Raw genomic sequence first — 17,408 nt, forward strand, 5'->3', positions numbered from 1 at the left:
CCTCTCTCTTAACTTCTGACTAGTGATGAGCGAGTATACTCGTTGTTTGGGTGTCCTCCGAGTATTTTGATGTGCTCGAAGATTTAGTTTTTGTTAACGCAGCTGCATGATTTGTGGCTGCTAGACAGCCTGAATACATGTGGTGATTACCTGTTTGTTAGGGAATCCCCACATGTATTCAGGCTGTCTAGCAGTCGCAAACCATGCAGCTGCGTCGACAAAAATTAAATCTCTGAGCACGCCAAAATACTCGGAGGACACCCGAACATGCTTGTGAAAACCCGAGCAACGAGTATACTCGCTCATCACTACTTCTGACTGTACACTGCCGTGAGAGCGAAAGAAGATGTTCAGCACTATACACTGTGAATAATACTGTACATCCTCTGTCCACTGCAAGGAGGGGCTACAGGAGCAGGGGGCCCCCTTTGTGGATGGATAGGGCCCTTGGCAATTGCCCATTCTCTTTTCCCCAATGCCAAGTCTGCAAATAGGCACCTCAACATTTTTTCAAAAGTGAAGTGGTACCTAAAAATACAAGTTTTGGAAATTTAATTGAAATAAATGAAACATTTCTGCTAAAATGTAACCTTTCTAACATCCTAGTAAAAAAAAAATGGTTTTATTAACAATGGTGCTGACATAAAGAAGACATATCGCAAATGTTAATTATTAACTATTTTCTGTGGTATGACATAAAAATTCAAATTTTGAAAATAGCGAATTGTAGATATTTTATTATTTTCGTGATATTTTCATAAATCACAAATCATATCGACCTAAATTCACCACTAACATGAGTACAATCTGCCATAAGTACAATATGTCACAAAATAAAAAGTCTCCGAATCACTGAGATATGTAGAAGTTTTTTCAGAGTTATTAACCCACAAAGTTACACATACCAGATTTGAAAAATTTGGCCTGGCGAGGAATGTGAAAACTGACTTCTTCAGTAAGGGGTTAATGACTACTTAGTGTAGTGAGCACAGGGTAGAGGAAGAATTTGCATTACCAGCCTGTCAAGTCAGAGAAACTGGTTCTGCCCTTGGATTCAACAGCTACAATGTTAAATCCAATGTACTATATTGAAGAAAGTATTAAAATGATCCTGACAATAGATTTATGTGTTCATAAATAATTTAGCAAGGAAGGATTTCTAGCACAAAGGGATATTGATAATTGTGGCTGACTGTAGATAAATACAACCGGCCAATTATGGAAAATAAAACGAGAGACTTTGTAAATTATAAATTCAAATAAGGTTTGTAAATATCAGGGGGATTTTGGTTCACTGAAAGGAAAAGAGAACTATTTGCCCTTTTAAAGGTTTTAATGGAAATGTTTTATCCAATGAGTTACGGAAAGAAGCTGGAACAAATGTTACATCTTTTATGTTAAATTCTATGTATAGAAGGGAGATTACAATATACGCAAACATTCTTTTAGCCACCATGCATGCCCAGAATCCAGAACTAAAGTAACATGTATACTTTGGTGATATTCTATTTGCTATATAGATATAAGATTGTGTAATTTTCATTAGCAATAAGTTTTGAATAATAAGTATAGTGTGTTGGTTTCTTCCAAACAAGTATCACAGAAGTAGTTTCATGGAAAAAAGTAATTCACAGATCTAGACAATATATGGCATGTTTGCAAATAACTGGTTTTGTTATATACATGGCAAATACACATGGCTAATACTGTTCTAGTGAATTTGCAATACTTTATTGCTTTGGTTGTAGCTTTATCAAATGATTGTTCTGAATGTTTGTCACACTTAAATGTTTCAGGGAAAGAGAAATACAAACTTACAGGGCCCTTTTTGAGAAAGTGATGCCCCCTCAATAAAACAATGCTCTTTTGACTGACGAGACAAAAGTTGAACTTTTTGGAAGGTGTATGTCCCATTACATCTGGCATGACTTTAACCCCTTCCCGACCAATGACGCCACGTAGGCGTCATGAAATTCGGTGCCAATCCGACCAATGACGCCTATGTGGCGTCATGAATTAATTGACCTCCTGCGGGTCGGGTGACCGGGGTCACTGAAAGGTCACCTGACCTGCAGTGAGAGGAAGAGTTGTACTTCACCACAGGGGGGGTGGCTTAGCCCCAATGTGGCTACGATCACTCTGATTGGCTGTTAAAAGTGAAACTGTCAATCAGAGCGATTTGTAATATTTCACCAATGAAATTTGGTGAAATATTACAATCCAGCCATGGCTGATGCTGCAATAAACCCCCCCTTTATCACCCTCATAGGTAGGCACAAATAATAAAATAAAGAAAATATTTTTATTTGTCCATTAGGGTTAGGGTTGGAATTAGGGTTAGGGTTGGAAATAGGGTTAGGGTTGGAATTAGAGTTAGGGTTGGAATTAGGGTTAGGGTTGGAATTAGGGTTAGGGTTAGAATTAGGGTTAGGGTTGGAATTAGGGTTAGGGTTGGAATAAGGATTAGGGTTTGAATCAGGGTTAGGGTTAGAATTAGGGTTGGGATTAGGGTTAGGGTGATAATTAGGGTTTGGGTTGGAATTAGGGTTAAGATTAGGGTTAGGGGTGGGTTGGGGTTGGGATTAGGGTTAGGCTTGTGGTTAGGGTTAGAGTTGGGATTAGGGTTAGGGGTGTGTTGGGGTTAGGGTTGTGGTTAGGGTTATGATTAGGGTTGAGATTAGGGTTAGGGCTGTGTTGGGGTTAGGGTTGGAGTTAGAATTGAGGGGTTTCCACTGCACATCTCTGGGTCTCCAAATGCGAAATGCTCCCTCCATTCCAAACCCCAACGTGTGCCCAAACAGTGGTTTACCCCCACATATGGGCTATCAACGTGCTCAGGAAAAATTGCACAACATCTTTGGGGGTCTAATTTCTCCTGTTACCCTTTGGAAAATAAAAAATTGGGGGTGTGGTGCATTGACCACTGTGTCCACTAGGGGGTGCTGTGTGGGTGTCCCAGGAAAGGCATGAAGGCATGTCCATTGTGCTAATGGAAATAGGAGGAATGGCAGGATAATAAATGGCCGTTATGTATCCCAGGGTGGGTGGCCCTGGGATGGAAGCTTGAAGTGTGTTAATCAGAAGAGGTACTGCTGAGGTTTTGTTACAATGTATCAGGGAGAGCTTTCAGGTGGCTGGTGAGACAGGTGGGACCAGTCACCTACAAACCCACCCAGGGGCGTGTGTCTGAAGTAAAGCCTATGTGTGTGGTTGTGAAGGACCTGCAATGAGGTCATAGCCATGTGATGCTGTGGGCGTGGCTACGGTCCATATAAGGTGACCAGGGTAGGTCACATGAGGGAATGCCTGGATCTGATTTGTCCGTGTGGAAGGTCCCGGAAGGCTGACGTGCTAGAAGGTGTGCTACCTTCCTGATGCGCACATGTGGACACCGCTGACCGTGTGTGGCTTGTGTGTAATAGCCTGTGAGTGCTGGCCAGTCCCCAGGAGGAAAGGGTTGTCAGGACTGAGAAGCAGCTAAGAGGTAACCCCAGACAGGGGGGAATTAACTGAGATTGTAAAGCCTGGTTACTGGACAAAGCACAGCCTGTGTGACCACAGGGCTAAGGGAGCAGTGCTCCACTATGAATCTTCATTTGGTCTGATGTAAGACTGTTGCTGCTATATGGTTTATGCTGCACAATAAAACAGATGGACTGATTTATGTGAACAACCCGTGCCTGATGTGATTAATCCACTGCCGAGTGAGTGTCCCTCAACATGAACACTGGGCACTACCTTACAGGGGCTAAAAAAAATAATTTTTGTGGAAAAAAAAAGATTTTTTTATTTTCACGGCTCTGCGTTATAAACTTCTGTGAAGCACTTGGGGGTTCAAAGTGCTCACCACATATCTAGATGAGTTCCGTGGGGGATCTAGTTTCCAAAATGGGGTCACATGTGGGGGGTTTCAACTGTTTAGGCACATCACTGAACAACATCTTTTGGGGTTCAATTTCTCCTGTTACCCTTGTGAAAATAAAAAATGTGGGCTAAAAATCATTTTTTGAGGAAAAAAAATGATTTTTATTTTCACGGCTTTGCGTTATAAACTTCTGTGAAGCACTTGGGGATTCAAAGTGCTCACCACACATCTAGATAAGTTCCTTGGGGGGTCTAGTTTCCAAAATAGGGTCACTTGTGGGGAGTTTCTATTGTTTAGGCACGTCAGGGGCTCTGCAAATGTACATGACGCCCGCAGACCATTCCATTAAAGTCGGCATTTCAAAACGTCACTACTTCCCTTACAAGCTCTGACGTGTGCCCGAACAGTGGTTCCCCCCCACATATGGGGTACAGCGTACTCAGGACAAACTGGACAACAGCTTTTGGGGTTCAATTTCTCCTGTTGCCATTGTGAAAATAAAAAATCGCGGGCTAAAAAATCATTTTTTGAGGAAAAAAATTTTTCATTTTCATGGCTCTGCATTATAAACTTCTGTGAAGCACCTGGGGGTTCAAATGCTCACTATGCATCTAGATAAGTTCCTTATGGGGTCTAGTTTCCAAAATGGGGTCATTTGTGGGGGAGCTCCAAAGTTTAGGCACACGGGGCTCTCCAAAAATAACATGGTGTCCGCTAACGATTGGAGCTAATTTTCCAGTCAAAAAATAAAATGGCACTCCTCCCCTTCTGAGCCCTGCCGTGCACCCAAACAGTGGTTTCCCCCCACATATGGGGTACCAGCGTACTCAGGACAAACTGAACAACAACTTTTGGGGTCCAATTTATTCTGTTACCCTTGGGAAATTAAAAAATAACTGGCTAAAAAATCATTTTTGAAGCAAGAAAATGATTTTTTATTTTCATGGCTCTGCATTTATAAACTTCTGTGAAGCACTTAGGGGATCAAAGTGCTCACTACACATCTAGATAAGCTCCTTGGGGGGTCTAGTTTCCAAAATGGGTTCACTTGTGGGGGGTTTCTACAGTTTAGGCACATCAGGGGCTCTGCAAATGCAACATGAGGACCTCAGAACATGCCATCAAAGTCTGCATTCCAACATGGTGCTCCTTCCCTTCTGAGCTCTCCCATGCGCCAAAACAGTGGTTCCCCCCACATATGGGGTATCGGTGTACTCAGGACAAATTGCACAACAACTTTTGTGGTCCAATTTCTCCTGTCAGCCTTGTGAAAATAAAAAAAAGCGGGCTAAAAAATCATTTTTGAGGAAAAAAATGATTTTTTATTTTCACTGCTCTGTGTTATAAACTTCTCATAAAGTGCTCACCACATATCTAGATGAGTTCCTTGGGGGGTCTAATTTCCAAAATGGTGTCACTTGTGGGGGAGCTCCAATGTTTAGGCACACAGGGGCTCTCCAAATGCGACATGGTGTCCACTAACGATTGGCGCTAATTTTCCATTCAAAAAGTCAAATGGCGCTCCTTTCCTTCTGAGCCCTGCCATGCACCCAAACAGTGGTTTATGACCACATATGAGGTATCGGTGTACTCAGGAGTAATTGCCCAACAAATTTTAGGATCCATTTTATCCTGTTACCCATGTGAAAATGAAAAATTTGATACTAAAAGAAAATTTTTGTTGGAAAAAATAAAATGTCCACTTTTTTCCTTCCACGTTGCTTTAGTGCCTGTGAAGCACATGAAAGGTTAATAATCTTCTCGAATGTAGTTTTGAGTAGCTTGAGGGGTGCAGTTTTTAGAATACGTAAAAATCTTTTTCTTTATTTCAAACGTAGATTAAAAATATTTATCCATAGCAGCATATTATGAATATAGGCAGAGATGGGAAAAATTACTGCTGTAAAGCGCACGGCAAGACGCGTTTCGGCTAGACCTTTATCATTGCCATAATACACATTGCTATTTTTCTGGGATATATGAAGGAAAAGATCCTTAGATAGGTGGTGCTATAGTTGATTAAGCGTTAATAGATCACACTTGTGATTAACTATTTAAAAACAAGTGTCGCCCGAATACTTCCGATCGCCGTGGGACCTTTGTTTTTTGTTTATTTTCTGCTGACATTTTATTTTTTTGGGGGAAAGGTTTTTTTTAAACTTTATTCAAGAACGAGGGGAGCGAGGGCTTCTGGGAACAAGATGGCGGGGCCTGGATGGTGAGTATACAGTATATGTTTTGTGTTGTATGTCATGTCATGTATGTTGAATGTAATGTCTGTTACATGTATGTTATGTGTTTTGTTACGTGTTTAGCACTGTACAATTGTGCTCGGTGGCCGCAGGGCCTACTCTTCCATCACATGGCCGGATGGGAGCAGCAGGCCCATGCGGCGATTGAGCACAATTGTCGCACTACCGTCGCATGGAGACGCACACAGACAGACACATACATATATACATACATACATACATACATACATACCAAGTCTATCAAACGCCCCACGTCCATCTCCATGCGACGGTAGCTGTCCATCTTGCCAGAAATCTTGTCACTGCACACTATACTCCGCCCACACACTACACTTCCTCCCGCCTTGACATCATTTCCCCCCATTCCGCTGCGTTTTTTTGCACCCAATCCGCAGGAAAAAACGCAGATCTTTTTAGATCTGCGGTTTTTATGCGGATTTTACAAAGTCCATGAAGTCCTATGGGTGCGGAACCGCGGCAGAAACGCACAAAGAATTGACATGCTGCGGAAAATAAACCGCAGCTTTTCCGCGCGGTTTTTTCCGCAGCATGTGCACAGCGGTTTTGAATTCTCATAGAAAACAATTGTACTGTACACCGCAGCAGAAACTGCTGCGGATCCGCAGCGGCCAAAACCGCAGCGGAACCGCAGCAAAATGGCTGTGTGCACACGCTGCGGATTTTGCTGCGGTTTTTTCATCATCGAAAACCGCACGTATCGCTGGAAAACGCATGTGCGGTTTCTGGTGCGGTTTTTGCATTTTTGATGCGGTTTTTGGTGCGGTTTTCATGCGGTTTTCTTGCGGTTTTTGAGTGCGGTTTTTGGTGCAGTTTTGACTGCGCTTTGCAAAGCAGACAACATACATAAAGTTATGGCAACTTGAATGAGGAAAAAAAAAAAGGTGATGTCATTTCCTTGGCCAACCCCCACCATTCTCCATTTTGCTAGCCAAAAGCAAGTATCAGCACAAACATCCAGCATTCAAGTGCCCAGTATAGTGCCCTGATGGCCGAGAACCAGATCACACAGCGGTGCCTGCTCCGCAGGCCATATCGAATCCTTTTGATGTGGTTTATGCTGCAAAACATTAATCGCCACAGAGAGGAGGTAAGGCTGGTTTCACCTTACGTTTTATTGTGCAGCACATCATGCGCTATAGGTCGCATCTGCAATGCTTCCCTATCGTTACCATGGCGGCCGCAGGGTATAGTGCTTGCATGCGTTAATCATCATTTGCAATGCATTGGAGTACTATTGGCGTAGTACGCTGACAATCGCAGCATGCTGTCATTGGCACGGAGCGTAGGATACGGAGGAGAAATATACGCCTGGTGCGAGGGACCCCATAGAGAATCACTGGTCCGTGTCTAATGCGTGTTTTAAGCGCCTCTCACCCGTCCGTATTCCTCGCCAGGGTGGCTAAGGTTTTTTACAAAATTGCTTCTGAACCACTCCTATGGTAGTGGCTAAATATTCAGCATCTCACTTTTTTTCATAATGGTGGCAAGAATTCTTCCATAGGTGTGGAAACCATCCTTTTAATTTACTGCTTTATGTTCGGATGGTACCCATGGTCTGGAGTAGTGGTTACTGTGTTCCAGACCAGGATAAATTAATCTGGTAACCAATATATATAAAAAAAAAAACCCAGTGATATACTCATCCTCCGTCGGACTATGTGGTCCTTTGAGCCGCTCACCACGCTCACGGCATCTTCCGTTCAGTTGCCGTTTTGTCTAGTGGGGGACATTGTTTTTTTTTTTTTGGGAACATGCTGTCTTTAGGACAGATGCAGAATAGGCAGCGGTGCGAGTTTCTTTAAGTTGTGCTGAAGTTTGGCCAGCTAATATGCTATGTGTGCACATTGCCTCTTTGTTTTTGCGTAACATTTATTTGTATTTTAGTTGCAGGAGCGACGAAGGAGGAAGAGGAACAGACGGATGTGGGTGCACCCGCTTGTAGCTGAGCGACAGGAGAAGGGGCATTTTTATGTCCTTTACCAAGATTTGAGGCGGTAAGTTCAAAATATCTTTAATCCGTCTCTTCAAATATTATCATTATGAATTTAAAATGTTGGTCATGATATCATTTCAGCTATCCGGACAAATTCATCTTGTTTTGTCGGCTGTCCATCCCGGCATTCGACCGATTGTTACATATATTGGCACCACATCTGACCTTTGCGGACACCATAATGAGGAAGGCGATCACTGCTGAGGAAAGGCTGCTCATCACCTTGCGGTAAGTATATATTTTTTGGTTTGTATGTGATTGAGGCTCTTTCACACGTCACTTACACATAGATGGACATTGATATCTTTTTAACATTTTTTCATGTAGTCTCTTAAATGGGAATATGTTAAACATGTTTAATTACTTGTTTTGCTAACGTTTCTAATATTGTTTTTCTTTTTCTTTGCAGATTTTTGGCCACAGGAGAGAGCTATACATCCCTACACCTCCAATTTAGAGTTGGTAAATCCACCATCTCTCAAATTGTGAGGTGCACATGTAACGTGATCTGGCAGAAATTGCAGCCCATGGTGATGCCTTCCCCAACCGAGGAGACTTGGCTGCAGGTCGCAGCAGGCTTTCAGTCTGTGGCCAATTTCCCAAACTGCATAGGTGCAGTTGATGGTAAACATGTGAGGGTTCAGCAGCCACCACGATCAGGATCACGCTTCTTTAATTATAAGAAGTATTTTTCGGTGGTCCTGATGGCGGTGGCTGATGCACATTACAAATTTGTTGCCATTGACGTTGGTGCCTATGGTAGTACTGGGGATTCTCGGGTGTTGCGATCATCACAGATTGGTCAGCAAATTCTTCAAGATGGCGGAACGCTCCCAGCCCCAAGACCTTTGCCGGGTTCCACAGATCCAGTGCCCTTTGTGATGGTATCGGATGAGGCGTTTTCCTTAACGACAACCCTGCTGCGCCCATACCCACGAAGGGGACTGGATGACCGGCGGAGGATTTTTAATTATCGGCTGAGTCGTGCACGCAGATATGTGGAATGCACCTTCGGGATCATGACTAGTCAGTGGAGAATCTTTCATACTGCCATCCAGTTGGATACTGACACCGTTGATGCTGTGATTAAGGCCTGCTGTGTACTACATAACTATGCTCGGGAGTACAGCTCAGAGGTAGATTTGGAGTACCAGCAGCCACAATGTAATCAGCTGCGCAACGTGTGTCTGGGAAGACCATCCAACTCTGGTGTGCGTGTGAGAGAAACCTTTACTGACTATTTTATGAGTCCCGAAGGTGCCGTGCATTGGCAATACTCCTGTGCTGGTGTTGGGCAGCCTGACCAGCAGTGAAAGATGGAAGAACAGAGTGTCACAAAAGAAAGGACCACTCAAGTTGTAGTGATAAACTTTTTCAAAATTTTGAAAAAAAAATTTGGTTGTATTAATCAATAAAACCAATTCTGATTCTGTATTGATGGTGTGTGTTTCATTTATTTCACCTCATTTTCATTCTTCAAAGCCTACACACAGTACATTGGCTGGAAATCCTACAGTTTCTGCAGCATCAACCACCTTTTTGACCCTCCCGCCCATAGTCCTTTGATTCTCGACACATGACAGGCAGAGATCACTGCATTTACATTAATCTGACCCAAAAAAAACTAACAAATTGTAAATACAATATTTTTTATTTAGAAAACAATATAGAAATTGTTGGCATCGAAAAACTAGAAATACAGCCAAATATTATTACATTTGAAGAACTCCAAAACGGACATTTTTAAACAACACAAATTTTTAGGGGGATTTTGTGCACCATTGACAGTAACTATTAGGGGAGATAGTGGTACTCAGGGGTATACGGATAGTTGGCCTGGGAGCTGCCTGAGTCAGAAAAGTAATTTGTGTTATTTGTTGGCCTATACTCCGTTGGCCGCTGCTGTTGGGTGGGTGGTGTGGGTCGGAACAGGTTAAAAACGCCCATTAAAATATTAGTGTATGATGCTATTGGAGCAGGGTCCTGTAAAGCAGTGATTGACATCTGCACCATTGTCATTAATATAGACTGCCTCTCCGGTGTCAAGCTTCGAATTTTATTGGCAATTGTCATGCCGAAGAAATCAAATTCATCCTCGCTTGTGGTTTTTTTAATTAAATCTAGTGTGTCCGAGGATGCCTTTAAGGTGGTGTCAATGTGTTTTTTTTTGGTTCTTTTTTTGCTCGGCTCTCCAGACACCGGAAAGGCAGTGGCTACACATGCTTCTGAGGAACCCAATGGTTCATCAGCTGCAGAAACAGATGTTTCGGCAGCTGATGAAGATGGGGCTACATCAGAAGTTGTGTTGCGACATGGTGCCGAGATGTCACCTGCCTCACAAGACCCTGCTCCATCTTCTGATTCATTGACGTTTTCAATTATGTTCCCTTGAGTGCTGTTGAGAGAAAAAAGAAAAACATGAGGATTAAAAATTACATATTTTATTCGGACAAACTGTTTGGCCAACTACAAAAAAATTTCATGACAACTGCGGTGCCCCATTTTACATTGCATGATTATAACGCATGTTTGTATTTTACTCATTTGGAATCAGTGCGTGCTATATATACACAGTGCAAATTATCTTTGCTGTCAATCAGCGCCAACAAATGGCAGCGAAACATGCAGTATTGTTAGAAGCTGCTGCACATGTCAGAATTTATTGGAGCTTCACAAGCACTTTATAACGCATAGTGAAGATGTCCAATAGAGACCAAAAGTTCTTAGACATCTTTTCATTCAAAGACTTTTATGTATTTTCATTATAATGAAAATTGTAGAATCAGTACGAAGGGAGTATACAATGACAAAGGTGAACGGATGGACTTGCAATGCTTGTTTAACACCGTGTAGCATGGAGGAGGAGGTGTGATGCTGTGGGGGTGCTTTGCTGGTGAAACTGTTGTGGATTTCGAAATGTATGGCATTGTGAACCAGCATGGCTACCACGGAATCTTTAGGCGGCATGCTCTTACATCCGGTTTGCTGTTCGTTGGGACATAATTTGTGTAGTCAACAGGACAATGACCAGAAACACACCTCCAGCCTGTGTAAGGTGCTACGCTAGATGACCTGGCCTCCACAGTTACCAGACCTAAACCCAAACAAGATGGTGTGGGTTGAGGTTGGCCCGCAGAGTGAAGTCAAACAAGTGCTAAGCATCTGTGTAAACTCCTTAAAGACAGGTGGAAGACAATTTCCAAGGAGTAACTGGAACCATCAGTGTGCTACGTATTTCAGAAAATTAAAAAGATGTAAAATTTCTATATCCGAGAAGTAATTGAAATAAAGAAAACTGTTTGAATGCGGTATTTTTTTTTTGGCGTAAACTTACCTTCGCAATGTCCGGCTGGTGATGAGAAACTGAAGTTCTTGGAAGTACGGAAATGTTCTGCTGGTTGGGGATGCGCCACTTTTTTGACAGCTGGCAATGAATTTATTAAACCTGTCCCGAACCGAACGCCAACGTTGTTTGACATCACTGTCTACAAAAGAAAGACAACAAGATTTTAACCACCTTTTTTGCTTTAATAACAAGTGATAACAAAAATAATCCTGAAAAAGTTAGTTACCAATTTGTGACTGTGTGGCTTTTGTAAAGGAGTGCCAGTCAGGGTACATATCACTTAAAATTTTGGCCCAGCAACGATCCCTGTTGCCACGATCTTTGTACAGCCTGTCTGCCGGGTCCCAAAGGGATGGGTAATCACGCACCTACACACAAATAGAAAATGGAATTAGGAACTATATCAGTTACACTAATAAAAATCTAAAAAACAAAAATTTACATATAAGCCATAACAACTAATTTAGGTAGTGAGCACTGATATTGCATAGCTACTAAAAGTAGCCATACGTTAGCGGCTTCATATTTTTCGAATGTGAGCGAGGGGATAATACTCATTGCCTTTTCATAGGCTATTAATATCAACCCGAAGTTGTCTGCGTTTCCTTTATGATTGCAAACTTGTATGTAGATGCAACGTCCACCCTATATTTTGGTGCCAGAAATGCATAGCAGACAACTATGGGATGTTAAATGGAGGCTGGGTTGGGGTTCATAAACATGGCCTGTTTTGAGGCTCTGATTGGCCACAGTTGTATGCGTTTCTTTTCTGGCTGTAAAATTCCTGGGAGGCCTAAAATAATTTTGACGTGGGGTCCCCCTATATTTTTTGCTCAGAAAGGCAAAGCAGACAGCTGTGGCCTAGGCCCCGTCACACTAAGCGACTTAACAGCGATCCCGACACCGATATCAAGGTGTCAGGATCGCTAGTAAGTCGCTATGTGCTCGCTGGTGAGCTGTTACACAGGCAGCTTCACCAGCGATCATCACAGCGATGCCGAGCGGACGGCATCGCTGTCCACCCGTTAAAAATTGTATTAAAATACAAAATCTTTTTATTCTCACCTTCCGATGTCCCACGCAGTATTCCGGCCTATCTTGACGCTACGGTACCAGTGATCCTTTGCGAGAATGACCGCGAGAATGTCACGGTCTCGCGGCAAGGACGTCTCACGCTCATTCGTGCAAAGGATCACTGTGACCGGAGCGTGGAGAGAGGCCGGAAGACTGCGCGGGACATCGTAAGGTGAGAATCACACTATTTTTTCAAGTTTAATTTTTTTTTTTAAACCTGATCGCTGGTCTCCAGCCTGTCACACGCAGCGATGCGTGCTGGCCAGTGGGAGACCATCGACCAAAGAAATGTCCATAGATTTCCCAGAGCGATCAGCGATACCGGCAGGGGTGCCGCTCGCTGAGCGCTCTCACACACAGCGATTTTGCTGGTGAGATCGCTGTTACGTCACAAAAGTTGTGACTATGCAGCTATCTCGCAAACGAGATCGTGGCCTCTCAAGGCAGGGAACAGGGTATTTGTGGGAAGCTTATCTTGCTATTTTAAAAAATTACCAAAAACTAAACTTAATACGTGCTGTTCCCCCTATTTTTTTGGCCCACAAAGCCTATGCAGACAGCTGCAGGCTGATTACCAGGTGTTAAATATCTTGCCGCAGCTGTCTGCGTAGCCATTCAGGCTTTAAAAAAAGAGGGGGACCCCCCAAAAAAATTACGTAGGGGTCCCCCATATTTTAGGGCCAGAAAGACTAAGCAGACAACTGCAAACTGATATTTCCAACCTGGGAAGGGGTTAATATCCATGTCCCCTTTCCCAGGCTTTGAAGATCAGCCCACAGCTGTCTGCGTTGCCTTTCTGGCTCTAAAAAAAAGGGGGACCCCCCCAAAAAAAATGACGTAGGGGTCCCCCATATTTTAGGGCCAGAAAGACTAAGCAGACAACTGCAAACTGATATTTCCAACCTGGGAAGGGGTTAATATCCATGTCCCCTTTCCCAGGCTATGAAGATCAGCCCACAGCTGTCTGCGTTGCCTTTCTGGCTCTAAAAAAAAGGGGGACCCCCCCAAAAAAAATGACGTAGGGGTCCCCCATATTTTAGGGCCAGAAAGACTAAGCAGACAACTGCAAACTGATATTTCCAACCTGGGAAGGGGTTAATATCCATGTCCCCTTTCCCAGGCTTTGAAGATCAGCCCACAGCTGTCTGCGTTGCCTTTCTGGCTCTAAAAAAAAGGGGGACCCCCCCAAAAAAAATGACGTAGGGGTCCCCCATATTTTAGGGCCAGAAAGACTAAGCAGACAACTGCAAACTGATATTTCCAACCTGGGAAGGGGTTAATATCCATGTCCCCTTTCCCAGGCTATGAAGATCAGCCCACAGCTGTCTGCGTTGCCTTTCTGGCTCTAAAAAAAAGGGGGACCCCCCCAAAAAAAATGACGTAGGGGTCCCCCATATTTTAGGGCCAGAAAGGCTACGCAGACAGCTGCGGGCTGATATTCATAGCCGAGGAAGGGGTCATGGATATTGCCCCCCCCTGGCTACAAATATCAGGCCGCAGCCGCCCCAGAAATGGCGCATCAATAAGATGCGCCAATTCTGGCACTTAGCCCCTCTCTTCCCAATCCCGCACCACGTCGGCGGGATGTGGGGTAATAAAGGGGGTTAATGTCACCTTTGATCGGTGACATTAAGCCCGGTTAATAATGGAGAGGCGTCAATTAGACGCCGATCCATTATTAATCCAATTATAAAGAATGGAAAAAAACACACAGACACATTAAATAATAATTTTTATTCAAATAAAAACCACTGTTTTTGACAAAATTTTATTGCACGCTCAATCCATTTGGGATGCCATCGATCACCTAGAGAAAAAAAAACAAACAAACCAACTAAGATACCTACCGTTCCGTCGCAGTCCATTTAAACGAGTGTCCCACGTCGATCAATCATGGAGAACAGTCACATCAGTAGATGTGACCATTCTCCATGTCACCAGAAACACACTGACAGGAGCTCTGCTCCTGCAGTGTGTAACTGCGCATGTGCCTACAGTTTACCAGAGTTCAGTGACTCCGGTAACCTCATTTACGGCACTGCTGCGTGGGAAAGGTCACACGCAGCAGAAGAGCCGTAACCCTAACTGAAGCTAATACGCTAGCAGTAATTTTTCCAAACATTTTACAAATATTTTACAATACATGATATAACAGAATATATATACAGAGATTTTTTTCATGTTATCCTCCACAATACTTCCATAATATAATTTTTACTCAAAAAAACATATATTTATGAACTTCAGACAGAGCAGGTTATAATTGTTAGCATAAGAATCATAATTTTAGGATTTTTAATATATTCTAATTAAATCTTGTCTATTATTTAAGCCTATTGGCATCCTAGTTTCCAAGGTAAAAATCCAATCAGATTCTCTGTTAAGTAGTTTACGTTTTCTATCACCCCCTCTGGTAGACCGTGTTACTAACTCTATTGCTTTACACCTGAAGCTATCAAAATTGCCAGAATGATGTTGTGAAAAATGCCTGGAGACCGCTGATGGATTGAAGCTGGAGGGGTTAATAGCATCAGAGATATGTCTTCTGATTCTTTTCCTCAATTTTCCCGTTGTACAACCTATATACTGTTTACAACATAATGTACAGTCAATCAAATATACAACATAGGTGGAATTACAGTTCAAAAAACTGTCCACACCAGGCTTTTAGAAAAAGGATTGGAGTCAGCATATAGGACCAATTCCTCCCATCTGGCCATAACTAGATTTGCCAGAGACGGGGAGAACTTGGCCCCCATGCTGACTCCAGTCTTCTGCAGAAAAAATCTGCTGTTAAAAGAAAAATAATTGTGACTAAGTAAAAACCTTACTGCCATTACCAAAAAATCCTTGATTTCTATAGCATAATTGCAAAATGTTTCTAAGTGATAAATTAAGGAATCACTGGTGTGGACAGGGCGTTATATAGATGACTTAGTCATTATATGGAAAGGAACACAGGAGGAAGCCTCCAGTTTTATAAACAGCATCAATGTGAATGATTTCAATTTAGCCTTTACACATTTTTGGAATAAAAATTCAGTGAATTTTCTAGATGTCACATTAACAGCAGGTCTAGATGAAGATGACAACAAAAAAATCTTTATTAGCCCCTACCGCAAAAGCACTGCCAAAAATACATTACTGGCAGCTGATTTTTGCCATCCTCAACATGTGATAAAAAACATCCCCATAGGAGAGCTTATAAGGTATAAACGAAATTCGACTGATCCAAAAACATATAAAAATGCACAGGAATTAGTTAATACGAGACTAAAAAATAGAGGATATCCTAATTGGATGTTACAGAGAGCAACCAAAATAGTTAAGGATATTGATAGAAAGGATTTAATAATAAACAAAAAACAACAAAAAAATTACAATCTCCAAATAATAAAAAATTTTTTTTCTCTACTCCATATAGTCTTCAGTACAACAACATAGTTTCTATTATAAAGAAATATATTCCAGTGTTAAGCCAGGATCCAAAACTAAAACAAATTATTGCAGAAAACCAAATCACTTATGTAGCAAAAAAAGCACCTACTTTGCAGGATAAACTATCGCCGAGTCTGTATATGAATTCCTCGCTGGAAACCAGTGACACCCGGCTGAATCTAAAGGGGTTTTTTAAATGTGGAAATAAGAGATGCACTTGTTGTCAATATGCACATAAAATCAACAAATTTTCCTCATTCCATAGCAACAAAGAATATCCTATTAACAGTTTTTTGAACTGTAATTCCACCTATGTTGTATATTTGATTGACTGTACATCATGTTGTAAACAGTATATAGGTTGTACAACGGGAAAATTGAGGAAAAGAATCAGAAGACACATCTCTGATGCTATTAACCCCTCCAGCTTCAATCCATCAGCGGTCTCCAGGCATTTTTCACAACATCATTCTGGCAATTTTGATAGCTTCAGGTTTAAAGCAATAGAATTAGTAACACGGTCTACCAGAGGGGGTGATAGAAAACGTAAACTACTTAACAGAGAATCTGCTTGGATTTTTACCTTGGAAACTAGGATGCCAATAGGCTTAAATAATAGACAAGATTTAATTAGAATATATTAAAAATCCTAAAATTATGATTCTTATGCTAACAATTATAACCTGCTCTGCCTGAAGTTCATAAATATATGTTTTTTTGAGTAAAAATTATATTATGGAAGTATTGTGGAGGATAACATGAAAAAAATCTCTGTATATATATTCTGTTATATCATGTATTGTAAAATATTTGTAAAATGTTTGGAAAAATTACTGCTAGCGTATTAGCTTCAGTTAGGGTTAACACTTGTTTTTAAATAGTTAATCACAAGTGTGATCTATTAACGCTTAATCAACTATAGCACCACCTATCTAAGGATCTTTTCCTTCATATATCCCAGAAAAATAGTAATGTGTATTATGGCAATGATAAAGGTCTAGCCGAAACGCGTCTTGCCGTGCGCTTTACAGCAGTAATTTTTCCCATCTCTGCCTATATTCATAATATGCTGCTATGGATAAATATTTTTAATCTACGTTTGAAATAAAGAAAAAGATTTTTTGTGTACTTCAAACTTGGCTCGCTGGATTCATCTCCTTTTCGCATCTATTGTTGGCAAGAGCTCCTGTCATTTATCCGTTGCTGAGAGCCTATACAGTATAGCAGCTTATGGTTTGAACCAACTGGGTAAGCTGGCATTTTTTCTTTTTTACAGTTTTTAGAATGGTGTCACTTTTGGGTATTTGGGTATTTGGTCCCTAAAAAAATGGTTTTGTAAATTTTCTGGTAAAAATGAGAAGTCGCTGGTCAACTTTTAACCCTTATAACTTCCTAACGGAAAAAATTTTGTTTCCAAAA

At 41.8% G+C, this 17,408-nt stretch overlaps 1 long non-coding RNA gene across 1 annotated transcript; it reads right to left on the reverse strand.

The window, feature by feature from the left end:
• Window positions 1-9,836: 9,836 nt before the first annotated feature.
• LOC141096174 (uncharacterized) lies at window positions 9,837-12,585 on the reverse strand. The gene is made up of 3 exons (XR_012233604.1): window positions 11,704-12,585; window positions 11,466-11,616; window positions 9,837-10,526 (listed from the first exon to the last, which is right to left on the reverse strand). It is a non-coding gene; the product is annotated as an uncharacterized lncRNA (long non-coding RNA).
• Window positions 12,586-17,408: the final 4,823 nt, after the last annotated feature.

Source organism: Dendrobates tinctorius, unplaced genomic scaffold (assembly GCF_039654945.1).
Source record: "Dendrobates tinctorius isolate UK_male_01 unplaced genomic scaffold, ASM3965494v1 ptg000073l, whole genome shotgun sequence".
Classification (NCBI taxonomy): domain Eukaryota; kingdom Metazoa; phylum Chordata; class Amphibia; order Anura; family Dendrobatidae; genus Dendrobates; species Dendrobates tinctorius.